The sequence below is a fragment of the Palaemon carinicauda genome, chromosome 41 (genome assembly GCF_036898095.1).
Source record: "Palaemon carinicauda isolate YSFRI2023 chromosome 41, ASM3689809v2, whole genome shotgun sequence".
Taxonomy (NCBI): Eukaryota; Metazoa; Arthropoda; class Malacostraca; order Decapoda; family Palaemonidae; genus Palaemon; species Palaemon carinicauda.
The window spans coordinates 50,421,959-50,433,311 of record NC_090765.1 but is presented as its reverse complement, the minus strand read 5'-3'; the positions used below and the strand labels follow the sequence as shown (position 1 = coordinate 50,433,311).

The 11,353-nt window shown below is 39.4% G+C and overlaps 1 long non-coding RNA gene across 1 annotated transcript in view; it reads left to right on the top strand.

Moving 5' to 3' along the window:
• The first annotated feature begins 2,379 nt into the window (after positions 1-2,379).
• The window catches only part of LOC137632629 (uncharacterized), a 29,949-nt gene continuing 20,975 nt past the window's right edge, over positions 2,380-11,353 (top strand). The window contains exons 1-2 of the long non-coding RNA XR_011042066.1: positions 2,380-2,445; positions 10,172-11,283. This is a non-coding gene — a long non-coding RNA (uncharacterized lncRNA). The remainder of the gene's footprint in view (positions 2,446-10,171; positions 11,284-11,353) is intronic.

Below are 11,353 nucleotides of genomic sequence, written 5' to 3'. Positions count from 1 at the left end.
GGCATTATTCACCTTATTTGAGCAAACAAAAATATCAAAATCTAATAGAATGTAATTAATCCAGCAACCTGTAAAGTTTGCAATCCTATTTTTCCCTTGAACCATACAGCAATCCACGTGTGATCATATACCTAAATATTCATATTGTTGTGATGATTTATTGTGTTCAGATGTTCAAACTTTAATTAATAAATTGTGTAAATAGATCATTAATGTTCTTTTTATCACCTATCAAATAAAACTCATCACAGAGGACAAGTTAATGTTGGAACAACCATTGAAAATTTGAAAGAAAATTAAACCTGCTGTTTGTATAAATATCTTCCGAATAATATTATGACTGAAAAAATGTGTATTCTCAGTAAAGATTTCCGTATGTCTTCATCATTAAAAGTCAATAGGTAGGCCTACCCTTCAAAATTCCATTCGTTGCAGTCCAGACTTTGCCAAACTGCATTATCTCATTCTTCCCAAAGCTCCCTGAACAGACGGTGTGACTAGAGCAATGCTTCTAGCTAAGATATTTTGATCTTGCCAGTTATTAATGATCTCATGATTCCCTGACGTGAATGTGAACGGAGATGTAATAAGACATATCACTGACTATAATACAGTAATTCATGAATTTAACCTTTATGAATAAAAATGAATTTTGCAGTCTTTCCAAGGCTTAACTTCTTCGTAATTCCTCTTCATTTATTAATCATTGAACAAAACCATTTTAATATTAACAGGAAAGGGATCCATTCTAATGCTTGCACGAGGACAGATAAAGTATGCATGATATGAGACAGCATTAATGAATGAGTATCACAGTAAGTATATATTAATGAAATCTGTTGAGACTTAATTCTTTATCTCAAAAGTTGAAATTAAGGAAGCTTGGTCTTTTTTTATATTTTTTGATTATCATCATTTTATGTTATATTCATATCAGTTATAAAAAGATATATATTTTACTGAATTTTTATATTGTATCATATAAATAAAAATTTCTATTATCGAGGAAGTTGGCTATTTACAAAAGTAGTGTATGCCTACGTGTCAATATTTTCAAGTGAGTCTTCTATAATTGATAATTCAAATAGCTTGTTAATATATATAACATCTATAACTAAACTAGAACCTCTGAAAGTTAAGGAACTTCCTAGTGATGCTTCATGTATAGTTTATTCCTAGATTTCTATTGTCTCTTGATGTTGATATATTTCCTATTCTTTTGTAAATATTGTCTGAGTCATATAATACAACTATATATTGCTTTCAGCCTTAATTCATAAAATTTGCTTAAATATCTTTGTAATGAAAATTAACTTTTAAATCATTATAGAGTGGCTTTTAAAAGTAAAGTAGTTATCCATTAAATAATGTTTTCTTTTATAAATGTACGTACCGTTTTCTTTTTCTAAATATCGAGAACAAATTTCTAGCTAGCATTTTTCATGCCGCAACTTAAAACAGCTTTCTCATACATTTTATTTGTATTTTAAATACTATATGGTGATTTTAAAAATTTATTTAACATTTTAGAGTTCAACTACCCTATAGAATTTTTTTTTTTAGATTGTACTTTAACCAAAACAGAACCATCGAACCCGAGTATGGTGGAGGTCTCTGATTGGCTGTATCACATCATTGCCTTGTTGCCCAGGCCAGATCTAGGGAATTTGCCCCAAATCGGAGAAAAACCTATTGGTTTTGGGGGACAAGCTTGGGGACTCTGCATTTTTGGGGAACTGTGGATAGTTTTAACATCTACAGTAACTGTTAATTATTGGGAAGATTTGATATTAGTTAGATTATGCCTAAATAATTTGCTGTATAAGCAAATATAAAAAAAAACATAAAATGGAATGGCCGCCAATTGATGATGCCTATGGATAATGAGTTGAATATTTTGGATTTTTTCATTGTTATGTTAAAAATGTAAAATTTAAGTCTTCAATCATATTCAATTACTGTGAGTGGTTTATGTGTTTACATGTTATCCTTGTGTATGACACAATCATATATATTTTTAATATATATTTCAGAAATAGGGAGAAATTGTTTGGATTTAGGGAAATTTTACGGCTTGTCTAGGGAAGTCTTTTTGCAGCTAAAAAACAGGGGTGCCATTCGTACGATAATTATCGTACAAGTACGATTATTTTAGGTCCAGTACGATGTACGATACATACCTTAGGTATATAAATGTGTGTGTTTAATTAAACAATTATACTAAAATATTTTAAAATAAGTCAATCATGTAACTCCTTAATAATTGTATTGAAACTGTGTACGATAGTTTTGGTTAAAATACGACAATTTTAAGGCTCATGTACGATAATCCAGTCAAAATAATCTAGCAACCCTGCTAAAAAATCTTCATTGCAGCCTTAGACATGGAGAACGAAGGACGTGTCTTTTCCCTAGTGCGTCTGTTACCAAAATTGAAGGCAATTGGTAAGAACACAATTTTCAGGTTGATTTTCTAACGTTCTCGCGGATTTTTAATTCATTTATACGCTAGAGTTTCGAATAGCCAGCAATTTTCTTATAGATAGGCCTATCGAACTTGGATAGGAATTTGTCATACGTTGTGAAAATCTTTTCAAGCACGTGAAGGTTGTCTTACAATGGCCTCTTCTATTGTTATTTAACAAATGATTTTAGTTTTTTTTTCTTTTTTTTGAACTAGGAACACGTTAGAGGCTTTTAATCGTAATTGATATTGGGAAGATATTGTAGCAGTGCTTGCGGTCTTCGGCAAAAAAATTGGCATTACTCAAAAGCCGACATTTCTTTTTGTTTTTATTTAGGACACAGTGATTTTCAGGGCACTACTGAACCTAATAAACCCACCTAACCTAGCCTAGGGGCCCTGTATCCCTACCTAGGCCTACCAGGGGGGAGGAGAGTCCCCCCTGCGACCCCCCCTGAAGGCCACAGTGAATTTTGGGACACAACCGAACCTACTACAACCACCTAACCTAGGGCCCTGTACCCCTACCTAGGCCTAGCCCCTGCGAGCCCCCCCCCCCCCCCCCCCCCCTTACAGCCACTACCTAACACATCCATCAAACCAAATCCAAAGTGATGGTACTGCTGTATACATTGTTATACTATCACCATTATAATATACTCTATAAATTAATGAAGCTTACGACCTTAACCTGTTGGTTCATCAAGATGTGCTGCTGCTTTGAGGAAAACGTGAAGCCGTTGCGAAGGTTCCTTGACATGCAAGACAATTTTTATTTTGTAAAATTAAATTGTCTCTGGCACAAATCCACTAGGTTTTCATTATTCCCCGAATAATTTACAAATAATTCATTGTAAGTTAGGAAACAGTCAGGACAAGAAGATGGAATTTCAACTTCTTGTGCAACATGAGATGACGTGCTTGCTATGGCCTCCATTTCTAAGAACGAAATGAAATGCATAGGAAAGATGATGTATTGTCGCGCTGTGATTGGCCAAACATGTATGACGTCATAGTGGATAGGCGCTGTGATTGGCCAAACGTGTAAGACTTTATAGTGGACTAGTTTGTTAGCGGATTATAGTGGTTGCAGGGCTTATTTAAGCAAATACAAGACACAGTCAACAATAACAACACTTAGAAAAAATCTGGGAGGAAGACATGAGTAGCGTGAGTTTGATCGTCGATATATAAAGAACTAGGCATTTGCGACAGATAATATTTTACAGAAATACTACAAAAGACTTGCTTTACTCGGGAAATATATTATTATAATAGATTTTCCATAATGGATGAAACTGTAATAATACCCAAAGGGTCAGTTTATGGTAATATTGTATTACAGGGTGAGATTTCGAACAGAAAATATATGTTTTCCTCAATGAAACCCAGTTGGTATAATCGCTTTTCGATTTTCACCTTGCGAAAATTTAAGCCGTAGCCATGAAAATTTTAGGTGTTGGTAGACTATTGGAAATTTATTCCTTAGTTTTAAATAAATGAGGCCAGTGGAGAACAACACACGCACGCGTAATAAGTACAATCATATTTTCTTTTGATACACAATTGGTTGCAATACCTTTCCATGCGCAACGTATGAATAGGCAATCCCTTACAAATATGCATAGATATTAACTTGAAATAACTTTGGTGGTGTCCTATCAGTAATATTAGAAATTTGTTTGAATAGATTACTTTATTTCATTCCTCGGTAGCATTGTTCCTCCCTGGTGTTCAAAGCCTAGTTTAACAGCTAGCGTTAGCCACTTCCACCCCCCCCCTCTCTCTCTCTCTCTCTCTCTCTCTCTCTCTCTGCTCTGCTCTGCTCTGGAAAACGCATGAGATCAACTTCGGTCCAGAGAGAGAGAGAATTGGCTGTGATCATCAATAGCCAGGGAACTTGGTGTTGCATGTATCGTAAATCATTAGAGTAGACTTTTATTTAATTTATCAGTTACTAAACACAAATTCAACATAGCCCTCAGCTATAAAATCTTGGTAAATTTTTTAGTAAGAGTTCCAAAAAGGCTCAAACTATAATTTATCAGATTGATAGTACAGTAATTAAGGCTTTTTTATTGCCAATATGTCATCTTTTACAATTCGAACTCAAAATTTGATTTTTTTTCGTTGGAAAATATTGAAAATTTTTAAATGGCCAATTGGAAACTAGCAATTGGCCAGTTTTTTTTTTTCCATCCGTCTTAGCGTGAGTGGTTTAGGTCTAATCAAAGTTCGAACTTTTCGTGAAACTTCACATTCAACATTGCCTACATACGTTACATTCAGTTTGGGATAAATTTCATTAAATGATTTCAAATAGAAATTAGTCTTATTACATTTTAGGGGAACCAGGAACCGAAGACAAACACGAAACTTAAGGACAGGAAATCATCTACTTTATTAGCCGCTAGGTGGCGTACACAAAGTTATCAGTTAGGATTTCACACGTGTATTCTACAACATTCCCCTTCCTTGGAAAGGAACAAAAGTATTAAAACTTGGTCAATACCATAAAATGCAAAATCTCTGGGAGAGTATCATGTAAAGCACATAATAACCAAATGCAAAATTCTCTGGAGATTTGTGTGGATAATACAAATTATTGAATGTGGTTTACAGGGATTTCAGTTCAAGATATCAGTAAGTATTTGTGTACCTTAGTTAATACTTTTTATATTCATTTGACAGACATAAATAATCATGATTTATGGGTAAGACATTGTCAAAAGTTCAATCAGTACACAATTCTTATATAGTAAAAAAAAAAAAAATAGTATTTACTGGCTGGATGGGGTAGACTGTCCATGCCAGCTGACTATCAATGGTGGTTTATTCTGCCATCAGTATAAATAGCTCAGTGCCTACACATTTATATTTGTGTGATCAGTTGTTGGGTAGGTTTCATCAGTCTGTTAGTGGCGGGTTGGTTGCTGATGTTCGGCCTCGAGTTCGAGCTGGCGAAACCTTAGACGGTGTGGTGACATTTCCAGCGGGGATGGTCTGAGCTGCTGTTGTCTCGGGAAGAGTTTGCGGTTCCGTTGGCCATGCGTCATCCTCAGTGGTGTTTCCGAGCCAAGCTGGGCTACTCGGGGAATCAGAGAATGTGACATGACGCGGACACAAGAGCACACGATTTCGACGTAGAGCTCGGCCGGTGTTGTCGCAAGTGATGGTGTAAGATCTTGGCTCTGGGCCATATCCAATGACGGTACTGGGAGTCCACCTTTTGTGAGCGGCGTCCTGGTAGAATATAGGTTGGTTCGGTAGGAGTTCAGGCAACTCCATGCTGTGTTCATTGTATCGTTCTTGGCTTGCTTCCTGCCGACTTGCTTGATATTTGTTAAACTTGTTATCGCTAGGTGTGCGGTTGCATGCGGGCAGGGTTGTTTGTAGCTTCCGTCGGAAGAGAATTTCCGCGGGTGACGGGAGCTGAGGACCGAGGGGTGTCGTACGGTAGGCTAACATTGCCCTATCTGTTTCCTCTGCAGATTTATGGATAAGTGCCTTCACGCTACGGATAGCACCCTCGATAAATCCATGGGATTTCGGATGTAACAGGGAGCTGCTTATATGCGTAATGTTGTACGATTTTAGCAAATCTTGGAAGGGTTGTCCGATAAACTGCGGGCCATTATCGGTGATGATCTTACTGGGTATACCGAATAACGAGAATGTGCTGCTAGTCAGCTGAGCAACTGTTCTGCTTGTTGAGTCAACACTTAGTTGGTGAATGACGGGAAACTTGGAGTAGTAGTTGGCGATAATCACATAGTTCCGGTCATTTACGGTAAACAAGTCCATGCCGAGGGTGTGCCACGGTTGGTTCGGGAGGTTTGGAGTGATGGCTTCCATGGGCTCCTTGGGTTGTGAGGCTTGGAATGTCTGGCATTGTTGGCACTGATTGACGAGTTCGATATCGCGGTTAATACCTGGCCAGAATAAACACATCCACGCACGGGCCTGACATCGCGTGATGCCTTGGTGACCTTCATGAATAGTTTCGAGGTACTGTGTACGCAGACTTTCCGGGACCATGAGCTGTTCACCCTTGATTGTAAGACCGTTTTCGATACTGAGTTCGTCGCGATATGGCCAATATTTATGGATCTCGGCAGGCAAGTCTCTCTGTTTCTTGGGAAATCCGCTGATATACTTCTGCAGTAGTACGAGTTCATCGTCACTAGCTGTTGCGCCTCTGAGTTCCGCTAGCTTGTTGTTGCTGAACTGTACATAGCATACTTTGATATTCAAGTCTATCGACTTGTCGGCGCCGTGTTTTGGGAGTCGCGATGAGCTGTCGGGCAAAGTCATCTCCCTCCCGGGTTTGTACTTTATATCGTAATTGTAGCGCTGAAGACGCACGATCATCCATTGCAGCCGTGCTGGGGCGGCAGTTAAGTTCTTCTTACTGATCATTTCGAGTGGTTTGTGATCAGACTTGATGACAAGTGGTTTGCCGTAAATGTATGTATGGAAACGTTCGGCACCGAAGACGCATGCCAAAAGTTCACGTTCAGTGTTGGCGTAGCGCATTTTGGTGTCAGTAAGACTTTTCGATGCAAAAGCAATAGGTCAGCCATCTTGAAGTAGTGCCGCACCAAGGGCTTCTTGACTCGCGTCTACTTGGATTGCAGACGGCTTTGACGGGTCAAAGCAAGTGAGAGATCCTGCTTGGCAGATAAGCTGTTTTACGGACATGAAGGCTTCGTCGTGTTCAGGATGCCAATGGAAATCAATGTCCTTTTGAATTAACTTGCGCAGCGGGGCGGTGTGGTCACTTAAGTTGGGTACGAACGGTGCCAGATGGTTCGCCATTCCGAGAAACGATTGTAGTTCACTGATGAAAGTCGGTGCTTTGAGCTGAGTGATGGCTTGGACCTTGACTGGGTCAGGTCGGACTCCACTTTTGGAATAGATATTGCCAAAGAATTGTACCTCTGACACGGATATCACGCATTTCTTGGGGTTGAACACGAGTCCTCTCTCTCTAGCTCCATTGAAAAGTGTGGATAGTCTCTCGGAATGCTCTGCTGGTGTGGATGAGTATACAATAATATTGTCCGCAATTGACACAACGCCGGGTAGCCCTTGCAAGATCTCTACCATCGCTCTCTGAAACAGATCCTGACTTACGTTGAGTCCAAAAGGGAGCCTTCGGAAGCAGTACCTCCCGAATGGGCTGTTGAATGTGGTCAGCAGCTGGCTGTCATGGTCAAGTGGGATGCACCAGTAGCCATGCTTTGCATCCAGCTTGCTGAAAACTGTTGCACCAGCAAAAACATGTGTTAGTTCTTCCACAGTCAGCGTGTGGTGTTGACCTCTCTTTAGAGCACTGTTGAGGTCTTTTGGATCCAAGCATATTCTGAGAGATCCATCGGGTTTTGTCACATAAGTAATACTGGACACCCAATCGGTTACTTCAAGACCCACCATACGATTGAGTTCACTTTTGATCTGTTCGCGTAGTTGAATGGACGCTCGTCTCGGCGGGTGTCTTACTGGGTTTGCGTCATTCGTCAGAGTTAGTTTCTGCTCTGAACTGAACTTACCGATACCCTCGAACCGGTCAGTGAAGTGACTTTTCATGTCTTCTAATTAGGTACAACGCACACTGCTGTCGGATTGAGTAACGGCACAGTTAAGCGTGACTAGACAGAGTTTCGTGCACATGGGTAGACCAAAAATAACAGGACCATCGGTCTCGGCCACATAGAACTCACAGTTCACCCATTTATTTTCGGCAAATTTGCACGGCAGTACGAGGGTACCGTGCTGGCGGATGACAGTTCCGTTGTAGGCGGTGAGCGTCGTCTTGGACGGAGTTGTAGATGTCGGGATGCCATCCGAGTTGACATAGCGAGGGAATATGTTACGGAATGTCCTGAGTGGAAGGATGTTACTCAGCGCACCGGTGTCGACCTTCCCGCGCAAGTTTGTCGTGCGATCAGGGTACGGCTCTATTTTTAGCGATGCGTAAGCTTCCGATCTGTTGGCATCGTTGTTCACTGCGTTGAAAGACATGCTTTCAAATTCACGGCGCTAATGTGGCGGTCGAATCGCTGTTGCGGCTTTGGCTGTGATTGGTTCGCATTTGCGCTTGACTGCAATCGGCTGGTCTGAGGTTTGGAGCTTACACTAGACTTAGAACTGGCTCGCTTAGTGTTTTGACGAGCCTTTGCCCAGTGACCCGTTTTCGAACACAGTTTACACATAACGTCTACGGCGGGACAGTCCTTGCGGTCATGCGGTTTTCCGCCACAGAAAAAAGGTTTTTTGCTTTCGGACGGCTCTTGTGTCTCAACTTCGCCTTCTGAAGGGAGTCGATGGATTTGTTGACGTGCCCCAATTGTTGTAGCTGGGCCTGCGTTGCCTCAAAAGTTCTCGCAAGATCGATTGCTTTGTCAAGCGGGAGTTGTTTCTGATCTTGGTTCAAGAGGTTTTTTCTTACTGCGACATGTGCTGTACCTTTGATAACCCGGTCGATGAGGTTATCTTCAAGGTTGTTTCCTTCAAAATTGCATCGTTGAGCCTGCACCTTGAGACGGTTGATATAGCTGTCAATCAGCTCCTGCCGTTGTATGAGTTCGCGCAGCTGGAAACGGGCGAACCTGAAGTTTGACTTGGGCTCGAAGTAGTTAACAAACGCTTCCAACACATCGGTCGGACTGGAACCTTGCTCATCCGCGAGGTGAGTCCAGTTGTCAAAAATCTCTACCGAATGAGGCCCCATCCAGAGGAGTATGTAGTTTACTATCTCTGGCCCCTGTTTGCAAGTGTAGGTGGGAGTGGCAAGGATCAGTTTGCAATATCTTCTGAAAGTTTTGAATGAATGTGGCAAGTTGGAACCTTGCCAATCAAAGCTGGGTGGCTTTATGCCCATCAAGTCCTTTGTGAATACATATGTTGGGTTGCCCCCTACCGCACCTGGGTCATCATCCCCCATCTTCCGGGACTAAGAATGTCACAGTTCACAGGTAAACACAAGTATAGAAAGGTCACTGAAGCCAAGTGTTCAGGTTTTTTAAGATGGCGGCATCCATAAAACTCGCGTGGTCCAGGATCTGGGGTGGTTGATGGTCTGCCACAGTGGCTAGGCATGATGGCAGGGCCTCTAAGTCGTTGAGAAAGATGGCTGGGATCTTATTCACACATTGATAGTTCGTTTGGCGTGTAAATCACTCGCTCGCTGCCACCATATTACATTTTAGGGGAGCCAGGAACTGAAGACAAACACGAAACTTAGAGGACAGGAAATCAACTACTTTATTAGCCGCTAGGTGGCGTACGCAAAGTTATCAGTTAAGGTTTCACACATGTATTCTTCAAGGCATTATACAACATAGGATATGTAGGATATTGTAATACAGTATATAAATCGCATACAGATTTGGAACAATGTTATCCACTTATTCTTTAATCATTTCTGGTTAACTCACTTTTATCAGCTGTATTGAACATTAACTGAAAGACCTTTAGATATTTTAATGATTTAGTAACTTAAAACTATAAATTTCAAACTTTGAAATTGAGACAGTAAAAGACTTGAATTTTCTCTGCAGATATACTAATTAGAGCTTTAGTTATATAGTTACTTGAGAAAATAAATTCAGTGAAATTCATGGAACTAAACACTTCTCTAAACTATATAAAACATTTCTTTAAAAGGGTATTTAATGTACATTTATTTTATTTATTTATTTTCAGACAAGGCATTGCTTCAAAGCCAAAAAGGTTGTTACCATTTAAGTCATTTCAATACATCCACGAAATACAACTTGAAGTCAACTCAAAGATTCAGTCAAGTTAATACCATAAAGAAAGAAGCTAAATATGTTTTAATTTTGACCATAAGCTCCTCCGCATGCTATAGCCCTTTTATTCTTTCAGATAGTATATTTAAACCAGTAAGCTTTTACCTTTAACTCCAGAGTACTTGAAAATTTTCCAATTATTACCTCCTGCAACGAAATTGGAAGGTGGTAATGTTTTCGTCCCTTTTTGTGTGTGTGTGAACAGTTTCCAGGTCACATTTATAATTGTAGAGTAATGAAACGTGCAGGGAGTAACTTATGTAAAAAGGTGGAAATGATTAACATTTGGAAGGTAAAGGACAGGGTCAAGCAAAATGTCCAATTCATGTAATCAGCCATAAGTTTGGACATCGTTGTCACAGACTTCAAACTTGGTTCATACTGTGTTTGAGTGTAAGAAAATTCACGGCAATTAATACATGTTAAGGTCAAGGTTGAAAAATAACCTGCCGCGGCGGAGGTCTGCGCTCTACCGAGTGCCCCTCTAGTTCTTGTCTGATTTCAAGTGATGGTTGAGAATTAATGGTTAAGCCTTCTCTCTCAGCTTCCTTCATCATGGCTAACCACAATGACCTAACTTCCATCACCATTTTTTTTATAAAGAAAAATCTTTTTTCGTACTTTTAAGAATTTCGCTAAGTCGATACAATTTTGACATTGAATTTAAATTTACGAGGTGAATAGAATGAATTGGTAGTGGATTGATATGCAGAAATTTATAAGGGTATTTATTAAATTAAAAGTAATAAAATTAACTTTTAACTGTTTGTAAAATATTTGAATTATTTAAATTTCATTAAAATATCAGTGTTTTGCGATTGGGGTTGGAGCTTGACTATTAATAATAATAATAATGATAATAATAGTTATTAATATCATTACTATCATCATTATTGTTATAAAATGCGTGGATGTATCGAAATGATTTAAATTTGTAAACGACGACTTCTTGCCGATCTGTCACTAGTCCCTCTTCAACATCCAAAGAAAAACATTCATGTCGAGGTAAATTTTTGAATTTTTAATTCATTCTTTGATTATTGGTGTTCAATAGCTTGTCCAACTTGATAATATA